At 42.2% G+C, this 17,686-nt stretch overlaps 1 non-coding gene across 1 annotated transcript; it reads right to left on the reverse strand.

Moving 5' to 3' along the window:
• Positions 1-17,090: 17,090 nt before the first annotated feature.
• LOC132604819 (small nucleolar RNA R71) lies at positions 17,091-17,197 on the reverse strand. The gene has a single exon (XR_009568914.1). It is a non-coding gene; the product is annotated as a small nucleolar RNA R71 (small nucleolar RNA).
• Positions 17,198-17,686: the final 489 nt, after the last annotated feature.

A 17,686-nucleotide genomic window follows, 5' to 3' on the forward strand; every position in this document is an offset into this window, starting at 1 on the left:
AACAGCTCCTAGAAATTCTCAGGCCCAATCAGGGCGTAGTGTAGTAAAGTCTAGTAATGCAGGCAGAGGTCAGAACCGCTTGTATGCACTTGCACGTTATCTTGATACAGAGGCATGTGCAGATGTTGTTACAGGTATACTGACAGTTTTCACGTTAATGTTTATGCCTTTATAAATCCCGAATCCACCCTATCATATGTAACCCCTTTTGTTGCTAAGAAATTTGGGATAGAGCAAACGAGTTGCATGAACCCTTTGAAGTGTCCACTCCAGTTGGAGAGTCAGTTTTAACTAGATTTCTGTGTAGGCGTTGTCCAGTTAGAGTCCAACTGCAATAGGCTTCGATGTAATCATGGGCATGGATTGGTTGGCGTCATGTTATGCCACAATAGGTTGTACAACCAAAAATGTAGGTTTTGAGTTTCCTAATGAACCAATGGAAGGGTGATGCAGTAATGCCTAGAAGTAGGTTTATTTCCTATCTTAAAGATGAAAAAAATGATCTCCAAGGGGTATATTTATCACTTAGTCTGAGTCAGGGATACAAATACACAAACCCTAACTCTCCAGTTTGTACTAGTTGTTAATGGGTTTCCAGAAGTTTTGCTGAATATCTTCTCGAAGTTCCTCCCGATAGCGAGATTGACTTTGGAATTGATCTACTTCCCGGCACTAAGCCTATATCTATTCCGCCATACAGAATGGCTCCAGCAGAGTAGACAAAGATAAAAGCTCAGTTGAAGGTCCTTCTCGATAAGGGATTTATAAGGTCAAGTGTCTCACCTTGGGGTGTATATTTTGTCTGTAAGAAAGATGGATCCTTGCGTATATGCATAGACTACCATCAGTTGAACAAGGTCACCATTAAAAGCAAGTATCCTCTCCCCAGAATCGGTGACTTTTTGACCAACTTCAGGGTGCCCAATGCTATTCTAAGATTGACCTGAGATCAAGATACTATCAGCTGAAGGTTAAGGAAAGTGATATTCCGAAAACCACTTTCAGAACCCGTTATTGTCATTTCAAATTTCTTGTCATGTCATTTGGGTTGACGAATACACCAGCAACTTTTATGAATATTATTAATAGGGTATCCAAGCCTTATCTTGATTTATTCATCAATTTTTTTATTGACGACCTTTTGGTTTATTCCCATAGTGAGACTGGCCATGCAAAACACCTTAGAAAAGTATTGTAGATACTCCATGATCGCAAGCTGTGTGCAAAATTTTTAAACTGTGAATTTTGGCTGAAATCAGTAGTGTTTCTAGGGCATGTCATTTCAAGAGAAAGCGTGAGAGTAGATTTTCAAAAAATGGATGCAGTGAAGAATTGGCTAGACCCACTTCAGCAACAGAGATAAGATGTTTCTTAGGTCTGGCAGGCTATTACGGATTTTTGGTAGAGGGTTTCTCCTCTATCTCGGCTCCGTTGAGTAAATTCACTCAGAAGAAAGTGAAGTTTCAAAGGTCAGATACATGTGAATGAAGTTTTGAGCAGTTGAAAATGAAGTTACTTTTGCTTCAGTTTTGACACTACCTGAGGGAACCGAAGGGTTCGTGGTGTATTGTGATGCCTTAGGAGTTGGTCTTGGGTACATTTTAATGTAGCACGACAAAGTAGTAGCTTATGCATCCAGACAAATTAAGAGTCACGAAAAGAATTATCTGACTCATGCCTTGGAGTTTGCAGCCATAGTATTCGCGTTAAATATATGGCGTCACTATTTGTATGGAGTGCATGTGTCTATTTTCACCTACCACAAAAGCCTTCAGTACATATTCAAGCAAAAAGAGATAAATCTTAGGCAGAGAAGATGGCTTAAATTACTCAATGACTATAATGTGGATATTCTCTATCATGCAGGGAAGGCAAATGTTGTAGTTAATGCTCTTAGTCGGTGTTCCATGGGAAGTTTAGCTCACGTTGAGGCAGATAAGAGAACTATGGTGAAAAGGTCCATTGCTTAGCTAATCTAGGAGTTCTACTTTGGACTTCGAAGATGGTGGTGTTGTTGTTCAGAACAGGACTGGATCCTCCTTAGTAGCTGGAGTAAAGGAGAAACAATTTAATGACCCCTATCTGTCACAGTTTAAAGAAGGGATTCACAAGCATAATACAACGGCTTTTGAACAAGGGGTAGATGATGATACTTTGCGGTACCAAGGCAGATAATGTGCTTCAGATGTAGATGGACTTAGAGAAAGAATTATGGTATAGGCACACAGTTCACTATATTCTATCCACCCAGGCACTACTAAAATGTACCTTGACCTTAAGGAGGTTTATTGTTGGAATTAGATGAAGAAGAATGTGGTAGATTATGTGGCTAAGTTTCTGAATTGTCAGCAGGTGAAAGCCGAGCACCAGAGGTCTGGTGGGTTGGCTCAGAACATAGATAATCCCGTTTGAAAATGGGAGATGATTAACATGAACTTCACAACAGGTTTACCTCGCTCATCTCGAAGGCATGACTCAATTTGGGTGATTATAGATCGGCTTACTAAATCACCATACTTTTTGCTAGTAAAGACCACCGATTCAGCAGAAGATTATGCCAAGCTATATATTCAAGAAATTATCAGGCTTCGTGGGACCTAGTGTCTATTATTTTAGATCGTGGCATTCAGTTTACAACAAACTTTTTGAAGTCCTTTCAAAAAGAATTAGGTACCAAGGTATATCTTAGTACAACATTTCATCCTCAGACATATGGCCAGGCAGAGCACACTATTCAAACTCTTGAAGACATGTTGAGGACATGTGTCCTAGACTTCAAAGGTAATTGGGATGATGACCTGTCTCTCATTGAATTTTCCTATAATAACAGTTATCACGCAAGTATCAAGATGACACCGTTCAAACCTCTGTATGAGCGAAGGTGTAGGTCGCCAATTGGTTGGTTCGAAGTTAGTAAAGTAGAATTGTTAGTGGACATACTTAGTCCTTCAGGCTATGGAAAATGTCAAGTTGATCCAAGAGCATTTGAAAATGGCTCAGAGTCTCCAAAAGTCCTATTTGGATGTGTAGCATAGAGACTTGGAGTTTCAGATTGATGATTGGGTGTTTCTGAATTTTCACCAATGAAAGGTGTTATGAGATTTTGGAAGAAAGGAAAGCTTAGTCCCAAATGTATCGGGCCATTCAGAATCCTACAAAGGATTGGCCAAGTAGCTTATGAGCTTGAGATACCATAAGATTTGGTTTCGTACACCCAGTGTCCATGTGTCCATGCTGAAGAAATGTATGGGAGACCCGTTATAGGTCGCCCCTACTGAAACCATCCCGATTAATTCCCTTGGCTATTCTTGATCGCCAAGTTCGCAAAGGACTAAGGAAGTTGCCTCAGTAAAAGGGCTATGAAGTAGTCAGAAAATAGAAGAAACTACGTGGGAAGCCAAAGAGGACATGAAATCCAAATATAAGCACTTGTTTGGCGAACAAGAAGAAAATGCCTAAGGTAATTACCTCAATATTCAGGTACTTATGTCAATTAAGTATTCATGTGTTCCTTTTAGTTCAATATTCATGTATTCCTATTAGTTCAGTATTCATGTAATCACGTCAGTCACGTTTATGTTTGAGTTTCCCTATTTAACCATGTTATATGTATTGCAATGCCCTATGAGGCTTGTGTTTATGCTTTGGTTAGCTGAAAAATGTTTAAGAATCAGTCAATATTTGTAAAATTCCAGAGTTAGTTGATGTTAGGTGTATTTATACGCCTAACCGCCGTATTTTGTCCATATTTTACCATGGTTAGAGGATGAACTAAGCTAAATACACCTAACTAATAATTAATCTTGCATTACGAACTAATACATGTGTGTTTGTTGCAATCAGTAATTTGAGAGGAAAACGTGATGATTCGGACGAAAATGGAAATTGCACGTGAAATCGTCTATGTGTCAAATGGAGTCAGAACCACACCGAGTTAAGGCCATAGCAAAGCACAACCAAGCCATGTACCTCACTTAGCGAGGTTGACTGATTAAGATGGAATCGTGCAAGAAATTCTTCCAAGTGTGAAATGGATATTGCACCTCACTGAGCTTAGTCAAAAGCGAGGCACATTCATACCTTGGACCTCACTCAACGACGTTGGATGGCCAAAGATGAAAGTCCAAGAAATCTATCCAAGTATAGAAGAGACCTGCCCCCTCGTTAAGCTTAAGCCAAAGCGAGGCCCTAGAAAGCCATGGACCTCGCTCAGCGAGATGGGTGGTTCAAAATGCAAAGTTCCACATTTTCACAAAGTGTAAAGGTCACCATGGACCTCACTGAGCTTACCTCAAAGCAAGGTCCTAATTCGCCTTACAGCTCGCTCAGCGAGTTTCTTGGACAAAAAGTGCACTTGGTCAATTTTTAACCCATTTTTTATAGGCCTTGTAGGGATATTTGTCGACACTATAAATAGAACCCTTGGTCATTTTTGACGAGGAGGACATATTATTTCACAAAAATCAAGGAGTAAGGGTTATCATCATAGGGTTTTCTCTTTAACCTTCATTCAAACATTAAATTCTCTTGTTGTAATCCGATTATGAGCAGCTAAACTCTATAGTTCTAGGGTTGTGGAGTAACCATGAATATTGACGTTTGACAAGTATTTTCATCTTTGTAATTTATTCATATAAAATTGTTTCTTTACTTCTGTTCTTAATTGCACAGTCCAGTTTTACTTACTATTGAATACACGTGCTTGTGAAAGACGTTATTAGATTAGAGAAGAAGTAAGGAGAGTGTGATATGATAATCCTTACACTTGGGATAGGATAGGAATATACTTCATCGCTGCATTCAATTAAATATCGTGGATGAATTGCATTCTTAACAAGTCAATTCCATAGGAATATAGGCGGCGAACTGTTTTAAATCGGCGAATAGTAGTTTGGGAGAATGCTATGAGATTAATAATCCGGTTAATTAGCAATCGTGAATAATCTCGCTAGGGTTAGATACTTGAATGACTCAATACGATTGATGAATCAACCATGACCCTGGAATACTCATCTCTCTGTGATAAACTCAAGTGTTAAACAAATGTTCATTACAAATTGTTCACATAAATAGTTATTATTTACTTTTTGCATTATTTATAAAACAATCAAATATTCTCTTTCTTACTTGCATAATTTTTAGTGATAGTTAATTCTCGTTAAATCGTTGATCATAAGTCTATATGGGTACAATATCTAAATTTTACAAGCCACTATATTACTTGACAACCACGTATACATGCGTGTGCGTTGGGAGCAACAAGTTTTTTGTCACGGCCCAACCCCGTGGGCCGCGACCAGTGCCCTAGCTGGGCACCTATACGTACCTGATACCCAAATTAGCATATTATCAGATTAATAATATAGTAATACATTAGTGGATGCTACAGAATTTAGCAGAAGAGCAGACTTGGCACACAGAAGCCGATAAGGCTATCATAAAACAAAACATCCCAAACATATGTACAGAACCCACACAGATGTATCCACAGACCTCTACAGAACATATCATAATCATAAGACGGGACAGGGCCCCGTCATACCCAGAACAATATACATATCCAGATAACAGTGACAGACTGTACCAAAAGATGGGCTCTGAAGAAGAGAGCGCCCCAAAATAGCAGAAACGGGATCCTAAACGTGTGGATCAGCAAACCTGTCGTCTGTACCAGCGCGGCATGAAAACGCAGCCCCCGAAGAAAGGGGGTCAGTACGAAATATGTACTGAATATGCAAAGCGGAATCACAGAAGTCAAATCACAATGATTACAGAAAATGAGTACAAAATCCAGAGTGTCAAATGCATATTTCCAAAACCATCAGAATGTGTACAGAAACATATGTCATATCATATCATATCCGGTCCCTGCCACGGGACTCGGCAGACAGAATGTGGCTACCCTCCCGACGCTGGTGCCACTATACAGAGGAATCAGAAAAAGGGGCGTGGCCCCGTATCATATAATGTCATATCAAAATGGCCATAACAGATCAGATCAGAATAGGCGGACATGGCACATCATACTCCATAGACCCATGTACGTGTATACCTGCCCCCTCACATCGGGACGCGGCGAACAATGCATAGAATTACGCTTGACAACATATCCTGGCCCGGGCTCAGTGTGGGAAACATTGGGACATCCACGAATGGCGTAGTGAGAGACTAATGCAATTTAAAAATATCATAAGTGTTTGTCAAAGACTCGATGAAGCGTAGCAAAGACAAACAAATCAAATGGAGTCGGACGGAATCATAATAAATGTATTTCGGATATCATAATAAATTACAGAAGAATAACTTTCCCGAAGTCATTCCGAGTGTCAAAATAATTTAACAGAATATTTAAAATAATATTCGTTAAGCGATTAATAGGGTAATTAAAACATTTCTTTCAAAAATCGCTTAAAAAGGAAGCTTTAGCATATTAGGGGCAAAACCGTAAATAGCGGGCCCGCCTTGGGACAAACAAGGCGGCGGGCTCAAATTGTGCCCTCTAAGCATATAGTATCACCTAAAAAGGTTATGCAGACATTCTATGACTTTCTGAATCATTTAGAGCAAAATTGCATAATTTCAGAAAAAGCGTATCAAAATGGTTCAATTCTACTGAAGGAAAAACTGAAATTTTGTCTTGCGGATTCCGAGGGCCAAGAGGTCCTTCGAGGCCCGGATCCGACCCTAACACACTAGGGGCATGCCAAGGGAAGAATTGGGTTTGCTTTACATACCTTTCGCGCTCCTTAAGCCTTTCCAAACTCACTTCCCGTTTCGTCGAAAAACTGCAATTGGTCAAGTTTACCAATTGTGAATTATTAATGTCATTATTTCAACTTTAAGCATATTTGGCTACCGAAATTTCGGCAGCACTTCCCCTATACATATGACACCCCGAGAATTCAACTCGGCTATAAATCATCAACAACAACCCAAACGACAACATCAATATCAACAATGAACATTAAAAACACAAATATCCTTCAACTTGTCATTTTTCTCACAAGTTGACATAATCTTCAATTCAACCCAAACTTTCGAACTAACATCATGATTCCACATCCATTATCACTCAAGATCATCACAATATAGATTTAGAGACATTTCATTTCATTTTCCTTAAGATATACACTCGATATCCATAATATACAACTTTCCGCCAAAGTCTTAACTTATGCAAAACATCAAATCTTTGGCATACAATTTCATAACAAGTTTCCAACTTCCAAATTCATCAATGATTATCACTATTAGCAACCAAACAACTTCATTTCTTTAGTGTCGGAAAATCATACTAAAACGACATAAGTTTCTACATTCCAATTCAATACAAACTTATATCATTCTAACTTCATTTCCATGCCAAGCATTACAACAACACTCCAATACACTAAACAAACTTAATCAATTCCATTCCATAGCCAACATACCACACGGCCATATGCTATTTTTCCATATCAACTAAATTCATCCAACTTTCAATTCTCATATGCATTTCATCACAATTACAACTAGAATATAACATAAATTCAACACAAATTGGCTATACAACATACATATACACACGGCTACAAGCCATATACCAAACCCACATTGCAAACTTCCACTTTTCCATACAATCAACACATTTCTACATACTACAACACAATCAAAACTTCATAACACAATAAAAAGGTAGAAATTCTTACCTTTTCTTCAAGTCTTCTTCACTTGGAAATATGATCACTTTGGTGATTCTAATGCTCCCCACTCCAATCCAACTATACCAAGTTACAAAGGAACCTTGACTTAGTAGGAAATCAACAAGAAATGAATTTTTGAAGCAATATTTTTGGTACCTAAATTTCCAAGGCAAACCCGAAACCTCTTGCTCTCTCTTCTTTTTTTTTCTTTGTTGTTCTTATCTTCTAATTCCTTAAGTCTTCTATGATATATGTAATTGAAGTGCTTGGTCACATGACCAAGCACATGACCAACTAAAATTGGGCTTGGGTCAAGGCCTTGTATGGCCGGCCATGACCCCTATTTTGGGCCTCAACTCCAATTAAAATTTTGAGCCCAATAGCTTATAAATCATATTTTGTAATTCCCGAAACAAATTTCCAAAATTCCAAAATTACCCTTAACCTTGTCCCACACTTTCATGACTCTATTCTTTCATGCATAACTCCTATGTCCAACAAAATATCAAATTTGACCTTATATCTCAAGAATCCAATATAATTCAAGTCTTTCCAAACGTGTGAAAACACGGGATATAACATCCTCCCCCCCTTTAGAACATTCGTCCTCGAATGTAAAATTAATCTTATAGGGTTGGAAAATACTTTGGGGGAGTTCATGCTTACAAACAACACATAAGACATACGATTGACATTGAAATGAAATTAAGCAGGATTTAAGGTTACCTGTGGGCATAGGGAACAATTGAGGATATTTCTTCTTCATTTCTTCCTCAGACTCCCAGGTCATTTCCTCCCGGTTATTATTCCGCCACAGTACCTTAACGGAGGCCAGATCTTTATTCCGGAGCCTCCTTACCTGACGATACAAGATAGATACGGGCTGCTCCTCGTACGATAACTGCTCCGTCACCTAAATATCATCAGCAGGGAATACTCTGGAAGGGTCACCAATGCATTTGCGGAGCATAGACACATGGAATACCGGATGTACCGCTTCCAAATCAGATGGCAAATCTAACTCATAGGCGACATTTCCAACCTTCCGAACAATCTGATAAGGCCCAATATAACGCGGACTGAGCTTACCCTTTCTGCCGAACCGCATCACGCCTTTCATAGGCGATACCTTCAGAAATACCCAATCGCCTACCTGAAACTCCAACGGTCGACGCCGTTTATCCGCGTATGACTTCTGTCGACTCTGGGCTGCCGACAGTCGCTCTCGAATAAGTTTTACCTTGTCCATGGCCTGCTGGACCATATCTGGGCCAATCAACTCTAACTCGCCAACATCAAACCAGCCAATCGGCGATCTGCATTTCCTGCCATATAGAGCCTCGTACGGAGCCATCTGGATGCTGGAATGGTAACTGTTATTATATGCAAACTCAATCAATGGCAAGTGATCATCCCAGCTGCCTCTGAAATCAATAACGCAGGCCCGCAACATATCCCCCAGCGTCTGTATAGTGCGCTCGGCCTGTCCGTCGCTCTGAGGATGAAAGGCTGTGCTCAGACTCATCTGAGTCCCTAGACCCTCCTGAAACGACCTCCAGAAACTCGCCGTAAACTGGGCGCCTCTGTCAGAAATAATAGATATAGGAACTCCGTGAAGCTTCACAATCTCTCTAATATAGAGCCTGGCATAATCCTCGGCGGAATAAGTAGTCCTGACGGGAAGAAAATGGGCTGATTTCGTCAGCCTATCAACAACGACCCAGATGGAATCATACTTCCGTGGAGTGCGAGGCAAACCTGTAATGAAGTCCATATTAATAACCTCCCACTTCCAAGTCGGGATTTCCATCTCCTGCAACAGTCCACCCGGCTTCTGATGCTCAATCTTGACCTGCTGACAATTAGGGCACTGGGCGACGAACTCTGCAATATCCCGCTTCATGCCGTCCCACCAGTATAAGCATCGGAGATCATGGTACATCTTCGTAGACCCATGATGGACCGAATAGCGAGCATAATGTGCCTCGCTCATAACCTGCTGCCGAAGGCCTGCAATATCAGGTACACACAACCTGCCTCTGTATAACAAAGTACCGTCCGGTGAAAACTCGAACGGAGTCCTCTCCTTATCATAGGCTGTGTCCCTGTACCGAGCTAAGACAGGATCTTCGTATTGACGCCGCTTAATATCGTCCCTAAGGGATGACTCAGAAACCCCTCGAACAGAAATCCGTGTATCTCCAGAATCGGCCAGACGAACCCCGAGACTAGCCAACTGCTGAATATCACAGGCTATCTCTCTCCTGTCTGGCTGTAAATCGGCCAAACTGCCCATAGACTTCCGACTGAGCGCATCAGCAACAACATTAGCCTTACCCGGATGATACAGAATATCCACGTCATAATCTTTCAGAAGCTCCAGCCACCTCCGCTGCCGCAAATTAAGCTCTCTCTGTCTGAAAATATACTGGAGACTCTTATGATCAGTATAGATATCCACATGAACGCCATATAAATAGTGTCTCCATATCTTCAGAGCATGAATCACCGCTGCGAGCTCCAGATCGTGGGTAGGATAATTCTTCTCATGCTTTTTGAGCTGCCGGGAAGCATACGCTATAACTCTGCCGTGCTGCATCAATACACAGCCTAACCCCATGCCAGAAGCGTCACAATAAATAACATACCCGTCCGGTCCCTCTGGAAGAGTCAGAACTGGAGCTGTAGTCAGCTTCTCCTTCAGCAACTGGAAGCTCCGTTCACAAGCGTCAGACCACTGGAACTTAGCTCCCTTCTGAGTCAGCCTTGTCAAAGGCGATGAAATCGAAGCAAACTTCTCCACAAACCTCCTGTAATAACCTGCTAGCCCCAGGAAACTGCGTACCTCTGTGGGCGTCGTAGGTCTAGGCCAATTCTTCACGGCCTCAATCTTCTGTGTGTCCACCCGGACACCATCAGCTGCAATAACATGCCCCAAGAAAGCCACTGAAGACAACCAGAATTCACACTTAGAAAATTTGGCATATAATTTCTGATGCCGGAGTACCCCTAATACCGATCTCAGATGATCTGCGTGCTCCGCCTCAGACCGAGAATAAACCAGGATGTCATCAATGAATACAATTATGAACATATCCAAGAATGGCCTGAATACCCGGTTCATCAAATCCATGAATACTGCGGGGGCATTAGTAAGCCCAAAAGACATAACCCTGAACTCATAATGCCCATATCGGGTCCGGAAAGCTGTCTTAGGGACATCGGCCTCTCGTACTCGTACCTGGTGGTAACCGGATCGATGATCTATCTTCGAAAAACACTTAGCGCCCTGCAGCTGATCAAACAAATCATCAATCCTGGGGAGGGGGTATTTATTCTTTATAGTTACCTTATTCAGCTGCCGATAGTCAATACACATACGCAGCGACCCATCTTTCTTACGCACAAATAATACCGGGGCTCCCCAAGGCGAAGTACTGGGCCAGATGAAGCCCTTATCCAACAAATCTTCCAGCTGCTCCTTCAACTCCTTTAACTCTGCAGGCGCCATTCTATACGGAGGAATAGAGATAGGCTGAGTGTCTGGGAGTAAGTCAATAGAGAAGTCTATCTCTCGCTCTGGAGGAAGACCTGGAAGCTCGTCGGGGAAAACATCTGGAAACTCATTAATCACGGGGACTGACTGAAGTGTCGGCGTCTCTGCGTCCAAGTCTTGCACCCGTACCAGATGATAGATATAACCCTTTCTAATCATTTTCTTTGCCTTAAGGTATGAAATAAACTTACCTTTCGGCGATGCTGTATTTCCAGCCCAATCTAAAACTGGCTCCCCGGGAAACTGGAAGCGAACCACCTTATTCTGGCAGTCAACATTAGCATAACAGGAAGCTAGCCAGTCCATACCCATAATAACATCAAATTCAGTCATATCTAACTCTACCAGATCTGCCTTAGTATCACGGCCACATACAATCACAGAACAGTCTTTATAAACCTGTCTCGCTACAATAAAGTCCCCTATCGGTGTGGCTACCTCAAATGGCTCTATGGGTTCAGACATAATACCAATTTTACCGGCAACAAGGGGTGAAATATATGATAAAGTCGAACCTGGATCAATTAGTGCATACACAATCGAGAGAAGACCAATAAAGTACCTGTGACGACATTAGGAGATGCCTCCTGATCCTGGCGGCTGGCCAAAGCATAAATGCGGTTCGAAGGACCGCTAATACCAGAAGCTCCACCACGGCCTCTGCCGCGACCCGCTGGCGCTGGAAAACCCTGCCCCGTAGGGCGCATAGCCACTGACGAAGATGAAGACCCAGCGACTGATCCGGTAGGCTGCGCTGCACCACCCGAACTACCCTTATACGGGCAATCTCTCACAGAATGGCCCTGACGACCACAAGAAAAGCATGCACCGGTGGCTCTGTAGCACTCTCCCGTATGGTATCTGCCGCAAAAAGAACACTGAACCCTGGGTGGCCTCATCTGACCAGAACCCCTATCTGTCCGTGAACCTGAAACCCTGGAGCTCTGGCCCGCTCCTGAATACCCTGGGCTCTCGAACCTACGACCTGTAGGCTGGGAAGGCGCGCTCTGCGCTGGCTGAGATGAAAATCTGCTAGGCTGCTGCGGCTGTTGGGGCTGTCTGCCCCGAAAATCTCCAGATGACCTGGCCCTCTTGGGCTGTCTCCGATCCTGGCCCCTGTCAGGCTGGTGTCCTCCTCTGCCCCGATCCTCCATACCCTGGGCATGGGCCTGGATACGGGCAATGTTCATACCGGGCTGAGCAGCCAATACTAAGCAGCTATCAACAAAATACCGATCCAGCCCCATAATATATCTGTGCATCCGGTCCGCTATAGTAGCCACCACAGTAGGTGCATATCGGGCCAAGGAATCAAACTCCAAACTATAGTCCCGGACACTGCGGCCCTTCTGCCTCAATAATAAGAATCTATCAAATCTGGCTCGTCGCAACTCTGGGGGCATAAAATGTCCAAGAAATGCCTGAGAAAAATCGCCCCAAACTGCTGGGGGAGCGCCGTCCCCTCTGGATAGCCCCCATGACTCGTACCAGTTTGCCGCCACATCATATAACCGGTACGAAGCTAACGCGACTGACTCTGTCTCGGAAGCATTAATCAAATCTAGAGTGCGTCGCATCTTCCTGATAAACTCCTCGGGATCCTCCTCGGGCTTTGTCCCGAAGAACTCTGGAGGGTTACAAGTCAAAAACTCACGGGCTCTCTAACTATCACGTCTGACTGCCCGGTCACCTCCCAGTCCATGCCCCTGAACCTGCCCTGCCACAAGTCTAGTCAGCAACTGGACTGCCTCCCTCATAGACTGATCCTCAGTGTCTGGCCGTGGAGCTGGAGGCTCAGGTACTGGAACTGCGGGAGCTGGCGGTGGAGCCGCCCCCCGATCTGCAGCTACGGCCGCCCCAATCTCCTCCACGAGTGGCGGTGTAGACGAACCCTCTGTCTGGGGAAAAGTCTCCGGAGCAATATTTGCCTGGGCCCTGGTAATCCTCTGGACCCGGCTAGTCTCTCCCAAGGCTGCTGACTTGGCCTTTTGGGCCGCTGTTGCCTTTTTTGGAGGCATATCTGCAAATATAGCCACTCGTTAAGGAGGGGTCATCCTGATAACACAGCTCTATCGCACGATCTAAGACAGAAAGAAGGGTAGTATCCTAAATGCCCTGTAGCCTCCTGTTTATAGGCGTGGTGCACAACACACCGATAAACAAGACTCTACTAGACACGGTCTGTGGACATTCCGAGGACGAACTGCTCTGATACCACTTTTGTCACGACCCAACCCCGTGGGCCGCGACCAGTGCCCTAGCTGGGCACCTATACGTACCCGATACCCAAATTAGCATATTATCAGATTAATAATATAGTAATACATTAGTGGATGCTACAGAATTTAGCAGAAGAGCAGACTTGGCACACAGAAGCCGATAAGGCTATCATAAAACAAAACATCCCAAACATATGTACAGAACCCACACAGATGTATCCACAGACCTCTACAGAACATATCATAATCATAAGACGGGACAGGGCCCCGTCATACCCAGAACAATATACATATCCAGATAACAGTGACAGACTGTACCAAAAGATGGGCTCTGAAGAAGAGAGCGCCCCAAAATAGCAGAAACGGGATCCTAAACGTGTGGATCAGCAAACCTGTCGTCTGTACCTGTGCGGCATGAAAACGCAGCCCCCGAAGAAAGGGGGTCAGTACGAAATATGTACTGAATATGCAAAGCGGAATCACAGAAGTCAAATCACAATGATTACAGAAAATGAGTACAAAATCCAGAGTGTCAAATGCATATTTCCAAAACTGTCAGAATGTGTACAGAAACATATGTCATATCATATCATATCCGGTCCCTGCCACGGGACTCGGCAGACAGAATGTGGCTACCCTCCCAACGCTGGTGCCACTATACAGAGGAATCAGAAAAAGGGGCGTGGCCCCGTATCATATAATGTCATATCAAAATGGCCATAACAGATCAGATCAGAATAGGCGGACATGGCACATCATACTCCACAGACCCATGTACGCGTATACCTGCCCCCTCACATCGGGACGCGGCGAACAATGCATAGAATTACGCTTGACAACATATCCTGGCCCGGGCTCAGTGTGGGAAACATTGGGACATCCACGAATGGAGTAGTGAGAGACTAATGCAATTTAAAAATATCATAAGTGTTTTTCAAAGACTCGATGAAGCGTAGCAAAGACAAACAAATCAAATGGAGTCGGACGGAATCATAATAAATGTATTTCGGATATCATAATAAATTACAGAAGAATAACTTTCCCGAAGTCATTCCGAGTGTCAAAATAATTTAACATAATATTTAAAATAATATTCGTTAAGCGATTAATAGGGTAATTAAAACATTTCTTTCAAAAATCGCTTAAAAAGGAAGCTTTAGCATATTAGAGGCAAAACCGTAAATAGCGGGCCCGCCTTGGGACAAACAAGGCGGCGGGCTCAAATTGTGCCCTCTAAGCATATAGTATCACCTAAAAAGGTTATGCAGACATTCTATGACTTTCTGAATCATTTAGAGCAAAATTGCATAATTTCAGAAAAAGCGTATCAAAATGGTTCAATTCTACTGAAGGAAAAACTGAAATTTTGTCTTGCGGATTCCGAGGGCCAAGAGGTCCTTCGAGGCCCGGATCCGACCCTAACACACTAGGGGCATGCCAAGGGAAGAATTGGGTTTGCTTTACATACCTTTCGCGCTCCTTAAGCCTTTCCAAACTCACTTCCCGTTTCGTCGAAAAACTGCAATTGGTCAAGTTTACCAATTGTGAATTATTAATGTCATTATTTCAACTTTAAGCATATTTGGCTACCGAAATTTCGGCAGCACTTCCCCTATACATATGACACCCCGAGAATTCAACTCGGCTATAAATCATCAACAACAACCCAAACGACAACATCAATATCAACAATGAACATTAAAAACACAAATATCCTTCAACTTGTCATTTTTCTCACAAGTTGACATAATCTTCAATTCAACCCAAACTTTCGAACTAACATCATGATTCCACATCCATTATCACTCAAGATCATCACAATATAGATTTAGAGACATTTCATTTCATTTTCCTTAAGATATACACTCGATATCCATAATATACAACTTTCCGCCAAAGTCTTAACTTATGCAAAACATCAAATCTTTGGCATACAATTTCATAACAAGTTTCCAACTTCCAAATTCATCAATGATTATCACTATTAGCAACCAAACAACTTCATTTCTTTAGTGTCGGAAAATCATACTAAAACGACATAAGTTTCTACATTCCAATTCAATACAAACTTATATCATTCTAACTTCATTTCCATGCCAAGCATTACAACAACACTCCAATACACTAAACAAACTTAATCAATTCCATTCCATAGCCAACATACCACACGGCCATATGCTATTTTTCCATATCAACTAAATTCATCCAACTTTCAATTCTCATATGCATTTCATCACAATTACAACTAGAATATAACATAAATTCAACACAAATTGGCTATACAACATACATATACACACGGCTACAAGCCATATACCAAACCCACATTGCAAACTTCCACTTTTCCATACAATCAACACATTTCTACATACTACAACACAATCAAAACTTCATAACACAATAAAAAGGTAGAAATTCTTACCTTTTCTTCAAGTCTTCTTCACTTGGAAATATGATCACTTTGGTGATTCTAATGCTCCCCACTCCAATCCAACTATACCAAGTTACAAAGGAACCTTGACTTAGTAGGAAATCAACAAGAAATGAATTTTTGAAGCAATATTTTTGGTACCTAAATTTCCAAGGCAAACCCGAAACCTCTTGCTCTCTCTTCTTTTTTTTTCTTTGTTGTTCTTATCTTCTAATTCCTTAAGTCTTCTATGATATATGTAATTGAAGTGCTTGGTCACATGACCAAGCACATGACCAACTAAAATTGGGCTTGGGTCAAGGCCTTGTATGGCCGGCCATGACCCCTATTTTGGGCCTCAACTCCAATTAAAATTTTGAGCCCAATAGCTTATAAATCATATTTTGTAATTCCCGAAACAAATTTCCAAAATTCCAAAATTACCCTTAACCAAGTCCCACACTTTCATGACTCTATTCTTTCATGCATAACTCCTATGTCCAACAAAATATCAAATTTGACCTTATATCTCAAGAATCCAATATAATTCAAGTCTTTCCAAACGTGTGAAAACACGGGATATAACATTTTTGGTGCCATTTCAAGGGACTTAGAAATTAATGGTTTTATTAGAACAAACTATTACTGCTTCAGTTGTCCAAGTATTAACGTCTTAATGTTAGCTGTTATTTGATCGCAGGTATTGCTATCGAATGCGAAGGTCAGCTAGTCAAAACGATCTTGTGTACTTTGATCCTGAGTATCAACGTACTTTACACAGGCGCAGGAGAGAGTTAACCTTATTTCAAAACCAGTAGGCTCTAGTTGAATTATCGATGAACGTGGCAGCTAGCGGTCCACCATTGACAGTGAAGAAGTTGCAATGCCTCGTGTGGGTAATGTCCCTTCCAGTATTGTCAAGCCCACCATTGAGGGGCACTTTGAGCTAAAGCACCCTACTATTCATCTCCTTCAATCTAGTAGGCAATTTGCAGAACTGTCGCATGAGGATCCTCAGCCACACATTCAAACCTTCTTGGAGTTTTCTGACAGTTATGTTACTAGAAGGGTCCCTACAGAGTATGTGGGACTGATGTTATTTCCCCTCTCTCTGATGGGGAATGAAAAGAACTGGTTACTGGGAGCCCGCCAACTCTATTACTTCATGGGATGATCTGGCGACGATATTCCTGACAAGGTTCATTCCACCAGCAAAGATAGCTAGACTCAAGAGAGAAATCATGTCATTCTGGAAGAAAGATGGCGAGAATCTATATCAGGCTTGGGAAAGGTTCAAGGGTCTTCTCAGAGATTGCCCTCACCACTATCAATAGAATGAGGTTCTAGCTCATACATTTACTGAGAGCTTTGATAATCAACACAAGAAAGCACTGGACACTGCTGTAGGAGGGCAAACTCTTGATATGAGCTATGATGACCTTTTCAAATTGCTAAACAGGTTCACTCAAAGCGGTCCCGATTGGCAAGATGACATAAGTGGAAGTGTAGCCAAGAAAACCGCTGACGTTATTAAAGTAGATAATTATATAGCACTATCAGCTCAGATTGATGCTATTCGTAATGAATTCAAAAGGTTTACGACTGGGCATGCTCAACCACATGTGCAACAGTGCAACAGGCCAATATCTTTTTTAATGTCTGCGGAGATGGTCACACCAGTGATGTATGCCCTGTAAATACAACATCTATATACTTTGTGGGAAACGCAGGAAGGGGGCAAGGTAACAATAACTAGTGCGGAAATACGTACAATCCCAACTGGAGGAATTATCCAAACTTCAGTTGGGGAGGTAACCAG

Source organism: Lycium barbarum, chromosome 7 (genome assembly GCF_019175385.1).
Source record: "Lycium barbarum isolate Lr01 chromosome 7, ASM1917538v2, whole genome shotgun sequence".
Taxonomy (NCBI): Eukaryota; Viridiplantae; Streptophyta; class Magnoliopsida; order Solanales; family Solanaceae; genus Lycium; species Lycium barbarum.